At 44.9% G+C, this 5,783-nt stretch overlaps 1 long non-coding RNA gene across 1 annotated transcript; it reads right to left on the bottom strand.

Annotated features, from left to right (window-relative positions):
• Positions 1–2,124: 2,124 nt before the first annotated feature.
• On the bottom strand, positions 2,125–5,523 carry LOC145716697 (uncharacterized). The gene is made up of 2 exons (XR_014139495.1): positions 4,534–5,523; positions 2,125–3,022 (listed from the first exon to the last, which is right to left on the bottom strand). It is a non-coding gene; the product is annotated as an uncharacterized LOC145716697 (long non-coding RNA).
• Between the last annotated feature and the right edge of the window lie 260 nt (positions 5,524–5,783).

Raw genomic sequence — 5,783 nt, 5'->3', positions numbered from 1 at the left:
CTCAAATAAATACATAAAATCTTGAAAAAAAAAAAGGTATTGAATTTTGTTCTGGAAGGCAGTTACTTCCCTGTTGGATTATATTAAAGCTTAGTTTAAGTTTTTGTTACAGTAGGTTTGGCCAAGCCTTTACTCTTAAGTTAAAAGAGCTATTTTTCCAAGAGTGGTTTTTCTGGGTCTCAGCTGAATGCTTGAGATATTCAGTAAGATTTCTCCAGTCTGGCTGGTTAGAACTCCAATTTTCCCAGCACTGTCCAATCTCCAGAATATCTCTGTTCAGCTCACATACTCCCAGAACTGTTGTCTGCTATACTTCACAGAATCTCATCCTGTGCAGGTACAACAATATTTAACTGAAGACGCAGGGAGACCTCTATGCAGATAAATGAAACTTCTCTTCAGTTACCTCTTCTCTGTTACCTTTCAATGCAAATGCTAGTTGCTGTGGTAGCCCTGTACTCAAACCTGTTTCTTTCATCCAGAAAGACTATTGCTTTCTATTTGGTTATACTTCCTTTTGCCTTGGTTTGGGAGGTACTCCCAGCAGAAAACTGGGATGAATCTGGAGCTCACTTTGTATATTTCCTCTCTCTCAAGGAACTTGTGCTATTGTCCAATGCCTTAAAAAGTTGCTTCATATATTTTCTTTAGCTTTATAGTTGTTTAAGGTTATAGAATAAGTCCAAACTTATTATTCAGTTGTGGTCAAATGGAAGGCTGTCTCCTATATTCATATTTCTAAATAATATGGGTATACTTGATTAATCAATTCTAGACATAAACCACTGGCTTCCTTTTATGGAATAATAGTTCATTTAAATTCCTCTCTCCTTTTCTTATTCTCGGAATATAATTATATCCCAACTCTGATTACATTCATATTCAGATTTTAATTATTATGGATTTGTAAATCTTGTTCATGGCTAAACCAAATTCTGCAATCTGATCACATTTCCTTCCCTGTTCAAATTTTGTTTTTCCTGGAGGTGATAATGGTTGACTTACTTTATCTACTTAGTTTTCTTTAAATGGCTAAGTTTCCCTCATCCATCAGTAGCTCCTTTACTTTTAAATGTAAGTGCCTCTCAACATTTTCCACTGGAGTCTCTGACTTTCTGCTTCAATCTGAAACGGTTGCTCGGTTGACCTGTGGTTATATAGCTGATGTCATGTAACTCCCCTTTGCTGTCATGTTAGGAATTTCATTCCTTTTCTTTTCTGCTGGATTCTCTGCTTGCTGGATACAGGTTTTACTCTCTTTTGACTTACTTCATTTTTGTGGAAAATATTTTCTAGTACCTTCCTGAGAAAGAGTGTGTAGGGAGTACATTTTTTCCCCATTCTCTTTAAACATCTAAGATATGTTTTTAGGGGCACCTGGGTGGCTCAGTTGGTTAAGCAGCTGCCTTCAGCTCAGGTCATGATCCCAGGGTCCTGGGAACGAGCCCCACATCGGGCTCCCTGCTTGGCGGGAAGCCTGCTTCTCTCTCTCCCACTCCCACTGCTTGTGTTCTTTCTCTAGCTGTCTCGCTCTCTCTCTGTCAGTTAAATAAATAAATAAAATCTTTATTAAAAAAATAAAATATGTTTTTATTCTACTCTCACATTTGTTTGCTATTTGACTGGGTATAAAATTCCAAGTAGAAAATAATTTATACTTAGAATTTTAAGGATCTTATCTCACTATCCTTTAGCATCCAATGATGGTGATAGCATCCAATGATGATTCCATTCTCACACATGACCCCTTAAGTATGACCTATAGTTCCTTTATGGAAGCTTTTAGAATCTTCTGTTCATTTATTTGTGAAATTTAGTGATGCTGTGTCTTTGTCCTAAGTTTTTGTGCTCAGATCCATAGACTTAGTTTGTCCTTCAAGTTTTCTTTTCTTTCTTTCTTTCTTTCTTTCTTTCTTTCTTTCTTTCTTTCTTTCTTTCTTTCTTTCTTTGTAAGCTCTATGCCCAACATGGGGCTTGAACTCATGACCCCGAGATCAAGAGTTAACTGTTCTACTGACTGAGCCAGCCAGGTGCCCCTCAAGTTTTCTTATTATTTTTTGGATAATTTTCTCCCTCCCTGTATTAGTTTGCTAGGGCTGCAATAAGAAAATGCCACAGGCTGGATGGCTTAAACAATAAAAATTTATTTTCTCACAGTTCTGGAGGCTAGAAGTTCAAGATCAAGGCACTGATAAGTTTGGTTTCTTCTGAGGCCTCTCTCTTTTTTTTTTTTTTTTTTTGAGGCCTCTCTCTTTGACTTGCAGATGGCTGCCTTCTCCCAGTGTCCTCACATGGTCTTTCCTCTGTCCATGTGCATCCTTGCTGTCTCTTCTTTTTCTTATAAGAACATCAGTCATATTGGCCCCACCCTAATGGCCTCATTTTGAAATACTGGGGGTTGGGATTTCAACGTATGGATTCTGAGGGGGCACAATCCAGCTCATAACATTTCCACTTTCTCTTTTATATATTTCTGGAATTCCTTGTATTTGGGAGTAGAACTTCCTGGATAGAAGCTCTTCTGTTTGACTTCTCCAGAGAATGACTCTGGTTTTCATTATGGGGACCTATAGGGTAGAGGAATGGTGATGGTGAGAAGTAGTTACGTGACTGCAGTGCAGAGGTGAGGAAGTGACTGCTTCTCACACAGACTTCCAAGCAATCCCTCTGTTTTCAGTACTACTTTTTTATCCCTATCCTCTATATTAACTGCTGTTCCATCAATTTTGTGCTTCTTAACGACTGAGCCACCCAGGCACCCCATTTTTGTTCTTCTTATATTTTTGTTTGAAGTTAAACATCTTTTACTTGCATTTGGTTTCTATATTGTTTTCAGTGTTTTTGGGTAAAAAAAAAAAAACGTTTAGAAGAGAAGCAAATGGAAATGTCTTTACTCTGTTATCTTGGAATAGAAGTTTTGAAATTGATGGCTTTCTCTCCCTGCCTCCTTCCTCCCAGGATCTCTAATACTGCAGTTGTAATTATTCACGTTCCTCAGTTCTTCATTGTTCACACCAGGCCTCTTTTTTCACATTGGTGCAGCACCATGACAGAGACAAAAAGAAGAAAAAAAGCAAGTAAATATCTAATTATAGAAATAAACACAATGGACCAAATGAACATGATGCCGTGAAAGAGGTCAAAGGGAGGAGCTGGGGAGGTATTTAGAGAGGGTGACTAGGGAAGGCTTTTCTGAAGAAATGCCATTGGCGCTAAGACTTGAAAAGGAGTTGGGCCTTTGAAGAGGAGGAGAGGGTGTTTGAAGAACTGAAAGGAAGCCAGTGAAGCCGGAGTGTGGTAGACAAGGAGGAGCGAGGATCTGGATGAGATTGTACAGGTGGGCAGGGTCCAGTCATACAGGGTCTTTTAAGCCAGCTAAGAACTTGAGATTTTATCTGAAGTGCAGTGGAAAGCCATTGAGGGTTGGGGGAGGGGGGCTTTAGGAGGAGAGTGATGTAGTGTCTGTAGTCATAGCTTTTAAAATATCGCTGTACATGCTGCATGGACAACAGATTAGGGGCGCAGGTAGGGGTTGAAGTGGGGGACAGTCAGAGGGCTAGTGCAGCAAGCAGCCTAGGTGGAGGATCATGGAGGCCTTGACTGGAGGGGGCAGCAGTGGAGGTGGAAAGAAGTGAATGGAGTCAGGGTTTATTCTGGAGATACACTAGACAGGTTTGGTGAAGGACTGGATGTGAGGATGGGGCGCCTGGGTGGCTCAGTCGGTTAAGTGTCTGCCTTCAGCTCAGGTCATGATCCCAGAGTCATGGGATCGAGTCCCGTATCAGGCTCCCGGCCCAGCAGGGAGGGAGCCTGTTTCTCCCTCGCCCTCTGCCCTTCCTTGTGCTCTCTCTCTTGCTCCCTCTCTCTCAAATAAAAAATAAAATCTTAAAAAAAAACAAAAAAAGGACCGGATGTGAGGAAAGAGGGAAGATGCAGGAGTTTACAGACAGTATTCACCTCCTCCTGCCCCCACAGCTTACATCTGAAATATTGGTTCCTTTGTCTCGTCCTCTGAAACGTCCATCCTCGGATACGTGCATGGGCAGCGGTGCTGAGGGAGTGAGAGGGTGCTGACATGCTTGGACGGGAAATGGGCCTGCAGTTCTATCAGGGCATTGCTCCCAGGTTGGGGGGAATAGATGGTACTGACTGAGTTGACGAGGATGGTGGATGATGAGAGCTAGCATTTGTTGGGTGCTTACTCTGTGCCCGGCACACACAACACCCTGTGAGAAGTCGAGTCTCTTGTACTAAAGTCACACAGGTAGTGGGTGGACAAGGCAGGATGTGAGCCCAGACAGCCTGGCTCTAGCATCTCCTGTCTCTCTCATTCTGCTAGTTAATTAGCTCTAACTGTAGGCAGATGAATCTTGCCAGAAATTGCCAACTGAGCCCCCTTTTTGGGGTGCAGAACTGGCAAGATCAAGTTCAAATACAATCAGTATTTGAGGTGGAGCTTAGAATTTTACAACCAGAATTACAACCAACCAACCAACCACCACAAAAGCCAGAACCATCAGAAAAAGGACCTACCCTGGCCAGCCTCAGAAGAGAGGATCCCGTGGACAGCCGGAAGTTTCCACCGGCTCTTCAGGTTTTAGGTGAGTCCCGCACTTCATGCACTTCATCTCGGCTTGGATGGTTCACTCCTCTTGTCTGGGGATGGAGCTGAGTCAGTTAGGAGCTAATCATTAACTGGCCCGATTTCTGCCCCTCCTGGGCCTCAGCTCCCACCCCAGCTCAGACACAGGACAATCTGGGACACCACCAACCTTGGAGATGGAGAGGCTGTACGTTTTTAATTAGAGGGAGATACGCTTTATCTCCGGCCGGCCCTTTTCTCCATTAATTTACACCTTCTCTTATCTTTTCCATCTATTGTCTCCGCAATGACCTGTCTTCCCTAAGTGCTTCTGCGCTGTCACTGTGCATTTGAGCGTCGGCACGCCTGTCCCTCGGCTGACCCCTCAGGGAGCCTCATTTGTCTCCCTGCCAGCACCCCTCCTCCTGACCCTGTCCAGGCTCTCTTTGATCTGCCCCTTGCTCCCCTCTGCCTTTACCTACAGTTCTCCTTTCTCTTTTTCGGGCGAGGTCCCTGCCCATTCCAGGAATTCTCCTGACTCCAGGAGACAGTGTTTCTGGAAGCAGGGCCCTTTTGTCCCTCCAAAAGGACGGGAAGGCAGAAGGGGAAGTAGTCCTTTGTATAACCTGAGGAATGGGTTTTAAGAACACCTGGGGGCGGGCCCTCTGGGTTCCTGATCAAAGGAAAAGGGGGTCAGCCGGAGCAGGGGGGCAGGAAGAGGGCCGGCTTGGACACACTCCTCTCCCAGGCAGGCACGCTTGGGACAGCCACTGTGTGCAGGTGCGGCGTGTTATGGCTGATAGCAGAGCGGGTCTGCCGGCTGGTGACCCCTCCCTGACCCTGGACACCGACAAGTGCTGAGGCAGAAGAAAGAACTTGGCCTTGGCTGCCTGGGCACCCAGATGTTGACCCCTAGCGGGGGGCTGGCCTATGAAGGACTCCTGCCTCCAGACGCCCAGCTCTCTAATTTGGCTTTGCTTGGGCCTGAGCTAGCCCTCAAGCCTTCCTGTTAACCTGCCCCGTTTCCAGCCTGCTTTGAAGGGTAACTGTTGAGACCTGGAGGGATTTCCATACCTCCCTTTTTCTCTAGGTGTCTCTTCAGTCAGGAATTTCTCCCTGAAATGCCAGCGCTGGGTCGGCCCTGGGCATTCTGCCACCTACAGCAAACAGAAAAAGAAAGTGCGTCCTGACTGTCGCCACC

The sequence above is a fragment of the Leptonychotes weddellii genome, chromosome 13 (assembly GCF_054177405.1).
Source record: "Leptonychotes weddellii isolate Sample4059 chromosome 13, ASM5417740v2, whole genome shotgun sequence".
In the NCBI taxonomy this organism is placed as follows: Eukaryota; Metazoa; Chordata; class Mammalia; order Carnivora; family Phocidae; genus Leptonychotes; species Leptonychotes weddellii.
Note: the sequence above shows the minus strand (reverse complement) of the source record. Positions and strands in the feature narration are given on the sequence as shown.